The 13,418-nt window shown below is 32.4% G+C and overlaps 6 non-coding genes across 6 annotated transcripts; all 6 read right to left on the reverse strand.

Annotated features, from left to right (window-relative positions):
* Positions 1-1,008: 1,008 nt before the first annotated feature.
* Positions 1,009-1,079, reverse strand: TRNAG-GCC. The gene has a single exon. It is a non-coding gene; the product is annotated as a tRNA-Gly (tRNA).
* Positions 1,080-3,595: 2,516 nt separating this feature from the next.
* TRNAG-GCC lies at positions 3,596-3,666 on the reverse strand. The gene has a single exon. It is a non-coding gene; the product is annotated as a tRNA-Gly (tRNA).
* Positions 3,667-6,321: 2,655 nt separating this feature from the next.
* TRNAG-GCC lies at positions 6,322-6,392 on the reverse strand. The gene has a single exon. It is a non-coding gene; the product is annotated as a tRNA-Gly (tRNA).
* A 1,644-nt stretch (positions 6,393-8,036) lies between these two features.
* TRNAG-GCC lies at positions 8,037-8,107 on the reverse strand. The gene has a single exon. It is a non-coding gene; the product is annotated as a tRNA-Gly (tRNA).
* A 1,627-nt stretch (positions 8,108-9,734) lies between these two features.
* TRNAG-GCC lies at positions 9,735-9,805 on the reverse strand. Its single transcript has one exon. It is a non-coding gene; the product is annotated as a tRNA-Gly (tRNA).
* A 2,518-nt stretch (positions 9,806-12,323) lies between these two features.
* On the reverse strand, positions 12,324-12,394 carry TRNAG-GCC. The gene has a single exon. It is a non-coding gene; the product is annotated as a tRNA-Gly (tRNA).
* Positions 12,395-13,418: the final 1,024 nt, after the last annotated feature.

Here is a 13,418-nt window from a genome sequence, read left to right on the forward strand (position 1 = left end):
AAAAAGACAATTATCAAGTAGGTGACGGGCACCCGGCTCTACAGTCAGTGTGTCCCTGATCAATTACGAATGGGCAATCGGTCTCTATAGTTAGAGTGTCCTTAACCAGTACTCAGCTAGCCCGCACAACTTTTTCGTCAATTAATTGAGTGCACCAGCCGGAGTCGTCAATTAATTAAATGCACCAGCCAGGAATTGAATCCGGGTCTGTACCGTGGCAGGGTACTATCTACCACTAGACCACTAGTGCTTCTTTTTCTGAACCACTGAATTACTTATACTTCGTAGTGGCGTATTACCAAAAGTTCTCTAAATCAATAGACTATCAAAATTTTGTCAAGATAAACCTGTCCTATCAAGAAATTTAGGAGAATTACCATCGTATTATTCAAATGACTACAGATGAATGATCAAAAATAATCAAGTTTTACAGTAAAATATTTAAATAGATAAAATCATATTAAGCCAAAGATCAGTGACAAGTTATTATCAAAAAGTGTGACAAAAGAAAGAGAGAAGAATGTCTTATCATCAAGAGTGCAAGAAGATAAAAATGAAAAAATGAAAAAAACAAAACAGACCAAAATAAAGAAATTTTATCTTATTATACTACTTTTAAACTTTTGTGAAAAGTAGAAGTGATATTTTAATAATCTCTTATGACATACCTTCTACGCATTTTTTCCTATATATGATATTAAATAATGGATTTTATATACACACCAAAATAAAGCCAAAACGTACTCAATCAAAATGAACAAACAAATGAAATCGAACACAAGTTTGTATATCACGTGATAGATACCCCCATCCGGCCCTCGCCTGGAAGAACGGAGGTATTCTCACTGCTAAAGGACACATAGCAAGTAGTGACGGGCACCCGTTGATCTGGCTCTACAGTTAGTGTGTCCCTGATCGAGTACGAATGAGCAATAAGTCTCTATAGTCTAAGTGTCCTTAACCAGGTACTCATCCAGCCCGCTCAGCTTTTGTCGTCAATTAATTGTGTGCACCAGCCGGGAATTGAACCCGGGTCTGTACCGTGGCAGGGTACTATTCTACCACTAGACCACTGGTGTTTCTTTTTTGAACCACTGATACTTATACTTCGTAGTGGCGTAGTACCAAAAGTCTCTAAATCAATAGACTATAAAAATATTGTCAAGATGAATCTGTCCTATCAAGAAATTTAGGAGAATTACCATTGTATTATTCAAATGACTACAGATGAATGATTAACATAATCAAGTTTTACAGTAAAATATTTAATAGATAAAATCATATTAAGCCAAAGATCAGTGACAAGTTATTATCAAAAGGTGTGACAAAAGAAAATAGAGAAGAATGTCTTATCATCAAGAGTGCAAGAAGATAAAAATGCAAAAATGAAAAAAAAAAAAAAAACAGACCAAAATAAAGAAATTTTATCTTATTATACTACTTTTTAGACTTTTGTAAAAAGTAGAAGTGATTTTTTAATAATCTCTTATGACATACCTTCTACGCATTTTTTTCCTATATATGATATTAAATAATGGAATTTTTATATACACACCAAAATAAGAGCCATGCGAGAATGATAACATAAATGAATACTTTTGAAATTCTTTTTTAGGCACAATACAAACGTACTCAATCAAAATGAACAAACAAATGAAATCGAACACAAGTTTGTATATCATGTGCTAGATACCCCCATCCGCACTCGGCCTGGAAGAACGGAGGTAGTCGGTTCTGAATGCTAAAAGACACTTCAAGTGGTGACCTGGCTCTACAGTCAGTTTGTCCTGATCAAGTACGAATGGGGATCAGTATCTATAGTCAGAGTTTACTTAACCAGGTACTCAGCTAGCCAACACAACTTTTGTCGACAATTAATTGAGTGCACCAGCAAGAACCGAACCCGGGTCTGTACGTGGTACGGTACTATTCTACCACTAGACCACTGGTGTTTTTTTTTGAACCACTGAATTACTTATACTTCGTAGTGGCGTATTACCAAAAGTTCTCTAAATCAATAGACTATCAAAATATTGTCAAGATGAACCTGTCCTATCAAGAAATTTAGGAGAATTACCATGTATTATTCAAATGACTACAGATGAATGATCAACATAATCAAGTTTTACAGAAAAATATTTAAATAGAAAAAATCATATTAAGCAAAGATCAGTGACAATTTATTATCAAAAGGTGTGACAAAAGAAAATAGAGAAGAATGTCTTATCATCAAGAGTGCAAGAAGATAAAAATGCAAAAATGAAAAAAAAAAAACAGACCAAAATAAAGAAATTTTATCTTATTATACTACTTTTTAGACTTTTGTAAAAAGTAGAAGTGATTTTTAATAATCTCTTATGACATATCTTCTACGCATTTTTTCCTATATATGATATTAAATAATGGATTTTTATATACACACCAAAATAAGAGCAAAAACGTACTCAATCAAAATGAACAAACAAATGAAATCGAACACAAGTTTGTATATCATGTGATAGATACCCCATCCGGCCCTAGGCCTGGAAGAACGGAGGTAGTCGTTTCTGACTGCTAAAAGACAATAGCAAGTAGGTGACGGGCACCCGACCTCTCTAAGTCAGTGTGTCCCTGATCAAGTACGAATGGGCAATAAGTCTCTATAGTCGGAGTGTCCTTAACCAGGTACTCATATAGCCCGCTCAGCTTTTGTCGTCAATTAATTGTGCACAGCCCAGGAATTTAACCGGGTCTGTACCGCAGGGTACTATTCTACCACTAGACCACTGGTGCTTCTTTTTTTGAACCACTGATTTACGTATACTTCGTAGTGGCGTATTACCAAAAGTTCTCTAAATCAATAGACTATCAAAATATTGTCAAGATGAACCTGTCCTATCAAGAAATTTAGGAGAATTACCATTGTATTATTCAAATGACTACAGATGAATGATCAACATAATCAAGTTTTACAGTAAAATATTTAAATAGATAAAATCATATTAAGCAAAGATCAGTGACAATTTATTATCAAAAGGTGTGACAAAAGAAAATAGAGAAGAATCTTATCATCAAGAGTGCAAGAAGATAAAAATGCAAAAATGAAAAAAAAAAAAAAAAAAAAAAACAGACCAAAATAAAGAAATTTTATCTTATTATACTACTTTTTAGACTTTTGTAAAAAGTAGAAGTGATTTTTTAATAATCTCTTATGACATATCTTCTACGCATTTTTTTCCTATATATGATATTAAATAATGAAAATTTTATATACACACCAAAATAAGAGCCATGCGAGAATGATAACATAAATGAATACTTTTGAAATTCTTTTTTAGGCACAAAACAAACGTACTCAATCAAAATGAACAAACAAATGAAATCGAACACAAGTTTGTATATCAAGCGATAGATACCCCCATCCGCACTCGGCCTGGAAGAACAAAGGTAGTCGGTTCTGAATGTGCAAAAAGACACTTATCAAGTAGGTGACGGGCACCCGGGCTCTACAGTCAGTGTGTCCCTGATCAAGTACGAATGGGCAATCGTCTCTATAGTCAGAGTGTCCTTAAGGTACTCAGCTTGCCCGCAAAACTTTTGTCATCAATTAATTAAGTGCACCAGCCGGAAATCAAACCCGGGTCTGTACCGTGGCAAGGTACTATTCTACCACTAAACCACTGGTGCTTCTTTTTTTGAACCACTGAATTACTTATACTTCGTAGTGGCGTATTACAAAAATCTCTAAATCAATAGACTATCAAAATATTGTCAAGATAAACCTGTCCTATCAAGAAATTTAGGAGAATTACCATCGTATTATTCAAATGACTACAGATGAATGATCAAAATAATCAAGTTTACAGTAAAATATTTAAATAGATAAAATCATATTAAGCCAAAGATCAGTGACAAGTTATTATCAAAAGGTGTGACAAAAGAAAATAGAGAAGAATGTCTTATCATCAAGAGTGCAAGAAGATAAAAATGCAAAAATAAAAAAAAAAAAAAAAAAAAAAAAAAAGACCAAAATAAGAAATTTTATCTTATTATACTACTTTTTAGACTTTTGTAAAAAGTAGAAGTGATTTTTTAATAATCTCTTATGACATATCTTCTACGCATTTTTTTCCTATATATGATATTAAATAATGGATTTTATATACACACCAAAATAAGAGCCATGCGAGAATGATAACATAAATGAATATTTTGAAATTCTTTTTAGGCACAAAATAAATGTACTCAATCAAAATGAACAAACAAATGAAATCGAACACAAGTTTGTATATCATGTGCCCTCGGCCTAACGAAGTAGTCGTTCTGACCAGGTGACCTGGACACAATCAGTGTGTCCCTGATAGAGTACGAATGGGCAATGTCTCTAGTCAGAGTGTCCTTAACCATACTCATCTAGAACACACAGCTTTTATCGTCAATTAATTGTGTGCACCAACTGGGAGTTGAACCCGGGTCTACCGTGGCAGGGTACTATTCTACCACTAGACCACTGGTGCTTCTTTTTTTAAACCACTGAATTACTTATACTTCATAGTGCGTATTACCAAAAGTTCTCTAAATCAATAGACTATCAAAATATTGTCAAGATGAATCTGTCCTATCAAGAAATTTAGGAGAATTAGCATCGTATTATTCAAATGACTACAGATGAATGATCAACATAATCAAGTATTATAGTAAAATATTTAAATAGATAAAATCATATTATGCCACAGATCAGTGACAAGTTATTATCAAAAGGTTTGAAAAAGAAAATAGAGAAGAATGTCTTATCTCAAGAGTGCAAGAAGATAAAAATGCAAAAATTAAAAAAAAAAAAAAAAAAAAAAAAAAAAAAAAAAAAAAAAAAAAAAAACAGACCAAATAAAGAAATTTTATCTTATTATACTACTTTTTAGACTTTTGTAAAAAATAGAAGTGATTTTTTAATAATCTCTTATGACATATCTTCTACGCATTTTTTTCCTATATATGATATTAAATAATGGATTTTTATATACACACCAAAATAAGAGCCATGCGAGAATGATAACATAAATGAATACTTTTGAAATTCTTTTTTAGGCACAAAACAAACGTACTCGTTCAAAATGAACAAACAAATGAAATCGAACACAAGTTTGTATATCAGGCGATAGATACCCCCATCCGGCACTCGGCCTGGAAGAACGAAGGTAGTCGGTTCTGACTACAAAAAGACACTTATCAAGTAGGTGACGGGCACCCGGGCTCTATAATCAGTGTGTCCCTGATCGAGTACGAATGGGCAATCAGTCTCTATTATCAGAGTGTCCTTAACCAGGTTACTCAGCTAGCCCGCACAACTTTTCTCGTCAATTAATTGACTGCTATCCCGCACAAACTTTTCTCGTCAATTAATTGACTGCACCAGCCGTAATTAAAAATTCAGTGCACTAGCCAGGAGTCATCAATTAATTAAATACACAAGCCAGAAATCGAACCCTGGTCTATACCATGACAGCGTACTATTCTACCACTAGACCACTGGTGCTTCTTTTTTTGAACCACTGAATTACTTATTCTTCGTAGTGGCGTATTACCAAAAGTTCTCAAAATCAATAGACTATCAAAGTATTGTCAAGATAAACCTGTCCTATCAAGAAATTTAGGAGAATTACCATCGTATTATTCAAATGACTACAGATGTATGATCAAAATAATCGAATTTACAGTAAAATATTTAAATAGATAAAATCATATTAAGCCAAAGATCAATGACAAGTTATTTTCAAAAGGTGTGACAAAAGAAAATAGAGAAGAATGTCTTATCGTCAAGAGTGCAAGAAGATAAAAATGCAAAAATGAAAAAAAAAAAAAAAAAAAAAAAAAAACAGACCAAAATAAAGAAATTTTATCTTATTATACTACATTTTAGACTTTTGTAAAAAGTAGAAGTGATTTTTTAATAATCTCTTATGACATATCTTCTACGCATTTTTTTCCTATATATGATATTAAATAATGGAAATTTTATATACAAACCAAAATAAGAGCCATGCGAGAATGATAACATAAATGAATACTTTTGAAATTCTTTTTAGGCACAAAACAAACGTACTAGATAAAAATGAACAAACAAATGAAATCGAACACAAGTTTGTATATCAGGCGATAGATACCCCCATCCGGCACTCGGCCTGGAAGAACAAAGGTAGTCGGTTCTGACTGCCAAAAAGACACTTATCAAGTAGGTGACGGGTACCCGGCTCTACAGTCAGTGTGTCCCTAATCAAGTATGAATGGGCAATTTTTGTCGTCAATTAATTGAGTGCACTAGCCAGGAGTCGTCAATTAATTTAATGCACCAGTCGAGAATCGAACCCGGGTCTATACTGTGGCAGGGTACTATTCTACCACTAGACTACTGGTGCTTCTTTTTTTGAACCACTGAATTACTTATACTTCATAGTGGCGTATTACCAAAAGTTCTCTAAATCAATACACTATCAAAATATTGTCAAGATAAACATGTCCTATCAAGAAATTGTGGAGAATTACCATCGTATTAATCAAATGACTACAGATGAATGATCAACATAATCAAGTTTATACAGCAAATTATTTAAATAGATAAAATCATATTAAGCCAAAGATCAGTGACAAGTTATTATCAAAAGGTGTGACAAAAGAAAATAGAGAAGAATGTCTTATCATCAAGAGTGCAAGAAGATAAAAATGCAAAAAAAGAAAAAAAAAAACAGACCAAAATAAAGAAATTTTATCTTATTATACTACATTTTTAGACTTTTGTAAAAAGTAGAAGTGATTTTTTAATAATCTCTTATGACATATCTTCTACGCATTTTTTTCCTATATATGACATTAAATAATGGAAATTTTATATACACACCAAAATAAGAGCCATGCGAGAATGATAACATAAATGAATACTTTTGAAATTCTTTTTTAGGCACAAAACAAACGTACTCAATCAAAATGAACAAACAAATGAAATCGAACACAAGTTTGTATATCATGTGATAGATACCCCCATCCGACACTCGGCCTGGAAGAACGGAGGTAGTCGGTTCTGATTGCTAAAAGACACTTAGCAAGTAGGTGAGTGTCCCTAAGTAGGTACTCAGCTAAACCGCACAACTTTTGTCATCAATTAATTGAGTGCACCAGCCAAGAATCGAACCCAGGTCTATATCGTGGGACGGGTACTATTCTACCACTAGACCACTGGTGCTTCTTTTTTTGAACCACTGAATTACTTATTCTTCGTAGTGGCGTATTACCAAAAGTTCTCAAAATCAATAGACTATCAAAGTATTGTCAAGATAAACCTGTCCTATCAAGAAATTTAGGAGAATTACCATCGTATTATTCAAATGACTACAGATGTATGATCAAAATAATCGAATTTTACAGTAAAATATTTAAATAGATAAAATCATATTAAGCCAAAGATCAATGACAAGTTATTTTCAAAAGGTGTGACAAAAGAAAATAGAGAAGAATGTCTTATCGTCAAGAGTGCCAAGAAGATAAAAATGCAAAAAATGAAAAAAAAAAAAAAAAAAAAAAAAAAAACAGACCAAAATAAAGAAATTTTATCTTATTATACTACATTTTAGACTTTTGTAAAAAGTAGAAGTGATTTTTTAATAATCTCTTATGACATATCTTCTACGCATTTTTTTCCTATATATGATATTAAATAATGGAAATTTTATATACAAACCAAAATAAGAGCCATGCGAGAATGATAACATAAATGAATACTTTTGAAATTCTTTTTTAGGCACAAAACAAACGTACTAGATAAAAATGAACAAACAAATGAAATCGAACACAAGTTTGTATATCAGGCGATAGATACCCCCATCCGGCACTCGGCCTGGAAGAACAAAAGAACAAAGGTAGTCGGTTCTGACTGCAAAAAGACACTTATCAAGTAGGTGACGGGTACCCGGGCTCTACAGTCAGTGTGTCCCTAATCAAGTTATGAATGGGCAATTTTTGTCGTCAATTACTTGAGTGCACTAGCCAGGAGTCGTCAATTAATTTAATGCACCAGTCGAGAATCGAACCCGGGTCTATACTGTGGCAGGGTACTATTCTACCACTAGACTACTGGTGCTTCTTTTTTTGAACCACTGAATTACTTATACTTCATAGTGGCGTATTACCAAAAGTTCTCTAAATCAATACACTATCAAAATATTGTCAAGATAAACATGTCCTATCAAGAAATTGTGGAGAATTACCATCGTATTAATCAAATGACTACAGATGAATGATCAACATAATCAAGTTTTACAGCAAATTATTTAAATAGATAAAATCATATTAAGCCAAAGATCAGTGACAAGTTATTATCAAAAGGTGTGACAAAAGAAAATAGAGAAGAATGTCTTATCATCAAGAGTGCAAGAAGATAAAAATGCAAAAAAAGAAAAAAAAAAAACAGACCAAAATAAAGAAATTTTATCTTATTATACTACATTTTAGACTTTTGTAAAAAGTAGAAGTGATTTTTTAATAATCTCTTATGACATATCTTCTACGCATTTTTTTCCTATATATGACATTAAATAATGGAAATTTTATATACACACCAAAATAAGAGCCATGCGAGAATGATAACATAAATGAATACTTTTTGAAATTCTTTTTTAGGCACAAAACAAACGTACTCAATCAAAATGAACAAACAAATGAAATCGAACACAAGTTTGTATATCATGTGATAGATACCCCCATCCGACACTCGGCCTGGAAGAACGGAGGTAGTCGGTTCTGGATTGCTAAAAGACACTTAGCAAGTAGGTGAGTTGTCCCTAAGTAGGTACTCAGCTAAACCGCACAACTTTTGTCATCAATTAATTGAGTGCACCAGCCAAGAATCGAACCCAGGTCTATATCGTGGACGGGTACTATTCTACCACTAGACCACTGGTGCTTCTTTTTTTGAACGCACTGAATTACTTATTCTTCGTAGTGGCGTATTACCAAAAGTTCTCAAAATCAATAGACTATCAAAGTATTGTCAAGATAAACCTGTCCTATCAAGAAATTTAGGAGAATTACCATCGTATTTTCAAATGACTACAGATGAATGATCAAAATAATCGAATTTTACAGTAAAATATTTAAATAGATAAAATCATATTAAGCCAAAGATCAATGACAAGTTATTTTCAAAAGGTGTGACAAAAGAAAATAGAGAAGAATGTCTTATCGTCAAGAGTGCAAGAAGATAAAAATGCAAAAATGAAAAAAAAAAAAAAAAAAAAAAAAACAGACCAAAATAAAGAATTTTATCTTATTATACTACATTTTTAGACTTTTGTAAAAAGTAGAAGTGATTTTTTAATAATCTCTTTATGACATATCTTCTACGCATTTTTTTCCTATATATGATATTAAATAATGGAAATTTTATATACAAACCAAATAAGAGCATGCGAGAATGATAACATAAATGAATACTTTTGAAATTTTTTTTAGGCACAAAACAAACGTACTAGATAAAAATGAACAAACAAATGAAATCGAACACAAGTTTGTATATCAGGCGATAGATACCCCATCAGGCACTCGGCCTGGAAGAACAAAGTAGTCGGTTCTGACTGCAAAAAGACACTTATCAAGTAGGTGACGGGTACCCGGGCTCTACAGTCAGTGTGTCCCTAATCAAGTATGAATGGGCAATTTTTGTCGTCAATTAATTGAGTGCACTAGCCAGGAGTCGTCAATTAATTTAATGCACCAGTCGAGAATCGAACCCGGGTCTATACTGTGGCAGGGTACTATTCTACCACTAGACTACTGGTGCTTCTTTTTTTGAACCACTGAATTACTTATACTTCATAGTGGCGTATTACCAAAAGTTCTCTAAATCAATACACTATCAAAATATTGTCAAGATAAACATGTCTATCAAGAAATTGTGGAGAATTACCATCGTATTAATCAAATGACTACAGATGAATGATCAACATAATCAAGTTTTACAGCAAATTATTTAAATAGATAAAATCATATTAAGCCAAAGATCAGTGACAAGTTATTATCAAAAGGTGTGACAAAAGAAAATAGAGAAGAATGTCTTATCATCAAGAGTGCAAGAAGATAAAAATGCAAAAAAAGAAAAAAAAAAACAGACCAAAATAAAGAAATTTTATCTTATTATACTACATTTTAGACTTTGTAAAAAGTAGAAGTGATTTTTTAATAATCTCTTATACATATCTTCTACGCATTTTTTTCCTATATATGACATTAAATAATGGAAATTTTATATACACACCAAAATAAGAGCCATGCGAGAATGATAACATAAATGAATACTTTTGAAATTCTTTTTTAGGCACAAAACAAACGTACTCAATCAAAATGAACAAACAAATGAAATCGAACACAAGTTTGTATATCATGTGATAGATACCCCCATCCGACACTCGGCCTGGAAGAACGGAGGTAGTCGGTTCTGATTGCTAAAAGACACTTAGCAAGTAGGTGAGTGTCCCTAAGTAGGTACTCAGCTAAACCGCACAACTTTTGTCATCAATTAATTGAGTGCACCAGCCAAGAATCGAACCCAGGTCTATATCGTGGGACGGGTACTATTCTACCACTAGACCACTGGTGCTTCTTTTTTTGAAACCACTGAATTACTTATACTTCGTAGTGGCGTATTACCAAAAGTTCACTAAATCAATAGACTATCAAAATATTGTCAAGATGAACCTGTCCTATCTAGAAATTTAGGAGAATTACCATTGTATTATTCAAATGACTACAGATGAATGATCAACATAATCAAGTTTTATAGTAAAATATTTAAAATAGATAAAATCATATTAAGCCAAGATCAGTGACAAGTTATTATCAAAAGGTTTGAAAAAGAAAATAGAGAAGAATGTCTTATCTTCAAGAGTGCAAGAAGATAAAAATGCAAAAATTAAAAAAAAAAAAAAAAAAAAAAAAAAAAACAGACCAAAATAAAGAAATTTTATCTTATTATACTACTTTTTAGACTTTTGTAAAAATAGAAGTGATTTTTTAATAATCTCTTATGACATATCTTCTACGCATTTTTTCCTATATATGATATTAAATAATGGATTTTATATACACACCAAAATAAGAGCCATGCGAGAATGATAACATAAATGAATACTTTTGAAATTCTTTTTTAGGCACAAAACAAACGTACTCGTTCAAAATGAACAAACAAATGAAATCGAACACAAGTTTGTATATCAGGCGATAGATACCCCCATCCGGCACTCGGCCTGGGAAGGTAGTCGGTTCTGACTACAAAAAGACACTTATCAAGTAGGTCGGTCAGTGTGTCCCTGATCGAGTACGAATGGGCAATCAGTCTCTATTGTCAGAGTGTCCTTAACCAGGTTACTCAGCTAGCCCGCAATTAATTGAATGTCGTCAATTAATTGACTGCAAGCCGGCACTAGCCAGGAGTCAATTAATTAAATACACAAGCCAGAAATCGGGTGGTACTATTCTACCACTAGACCACTGGTGCTTCTTTTTTGAACCACTGAATTACTTATCTTCGTAGTGGCGTATTACCAAAAGTTCTCAAAATCAATAGACTATCAAATATTGTCAAGATAAACCTGTCCTATCAAGAAATTTAGGAGAATTACCATCGTATTATTCAAATGACTACAGATGTATGATCAAAAAATATCGAATTTTACAGTAAAATATTTAAATAGATAAAATCATATTAAGCCAAAGATCAATGACAAGTTATTTTCAAAAGGTGTGACAAAAGAAAATAGAGAAGAATGTCTTATCGTCAAGAGTGCAAGAAGATAAAAATGCAAAAATGAAAAAAAAAAAAAAAAAAAAAAAAAAAACAGACCAAATAAAGAAATTTTATCTTATTATACTACATTTTAGACTTTTGTAAAAAGTAGAAGTGATTTTTTAATAATCTCTTATGACATATCTTCTACGCATTTTTTCTATATATGATATTAAATAATGGAAATTTTATATACAAACCAAAATAAGAGCCATGCGAGAATGATAACATAAATGAATACTTTTGAAATTCTTTTTTAGGCACAAAACAAACGTACTAATAAAATGAACAAACAAATGAAATCGAACACAAGTTTGTATATCAGGCGATAGATACCCCCATCCGGCACTCGGCCTGGAAGAACAAAGGTAGTCGGTTCTGACTGCAAAAGACACTTATCAAGTAGGTGACGGTACCCGGGCTCTACAGTCAGTGTGTCCCCTAATCAAGTATGAATGGGCAATTTTTGTCTGTCAATTAATTGAGTGCACTAGCCAGGAGTCGTCAATTAATTTAATGCACCAGTCGAGAATCGAACCCGGGTCTATACTGTGGCAGGGTACTATTCTACCACTAGACTACTGGTGCTTCTTTTTTTTGAACCACTGAATTACTTATACTTCATAGTGGCGTATTACCAAAAGTTCTCTAAATCAATACACTATCAAAATATTTGTCAAGATAAACATGTCCTATCAAGAAATTGTGGAGAATTACCATCGTATTAATCAATGACTACAGATGAATGATCAACATAATCAAGTTATACAGCAAAATTATTTAAATAGATAAATCATATTAAGCCAAAGATCAGTGACAAGTTTATTATCAAAAGGTGTGACAAAAGAAAATAGAGAAGAATGTCTTATCATCAAGAGTGCAAGAAGATAAAATGCAAAAAAGAAAAAAAAAAAAACAGGACCAAAATAAAGAAATTTTATCTTATTATACTACATTTTAGACTTTTGTAAAAAAGTAGAAGTGATTTTTTAATAATCTCTTATGAATATCTTCTACGCATTTTTTTCCTATATATGACATTAAATAATGGAAATTTTATATACACACCAAAATAAGAGCCATGCGGAGAATGATAACATAAATGAATACTTTTGAAATTCTTTTTTTAGGCACAAAACAAACGTACTCAATCAAAATGAACAAACAAATGAAATCGAACACAAGTTTGTATATCATGTGATAGATACCCCCATCCGACACTCGGCCTGGAAGAACGGAGGTAGTCGGTTCTGATTGCTAAAAGACACTTAGCAAGTAGGTGAGTGTCCCTAAGTAGGTACTCAGCTAAACCGCACAACTTTTGTCATCAATTAATTGAGTGCACCAGCCAAGAATCGAACCCAGGTTCTATATCGTGGGACGGGTACTATTCTACCACTAGACCACTGGTGCTTCTTTTTTTGAACCACTGAATTACTTATTCTTCGTAGTGGCGTATTACCAAAAGTTCTCAAAATCAATAGACTATCAAAGTATTGTCAAGATAAACCTGTCCTATCAAGAAATTTAGGAGGAATTACCATCGTATTATTCAAATGACTACAGATGTGTGATCAAAATAATCGAATTTTACAGTAAAATATTTAAATAG

The sequence above is a fragment of the Ipomoea nil genome, unplaced genomic scaffold (genome assembly GCF_001879475.1).
Source record: "Ipomoea nil cultivar Tokyo-kokei standard unplaced genomic scaffold, Asagao_1.1 scaffold1615, whole genome shotgun sequence".
Classification (NCBI taxonomy): Eukaryota; Viridiplantae; Streptophyta; class Magnoliopsida; order Solanales; family Convolvulaceae; genus Ipomoea; species Ipomoea nil.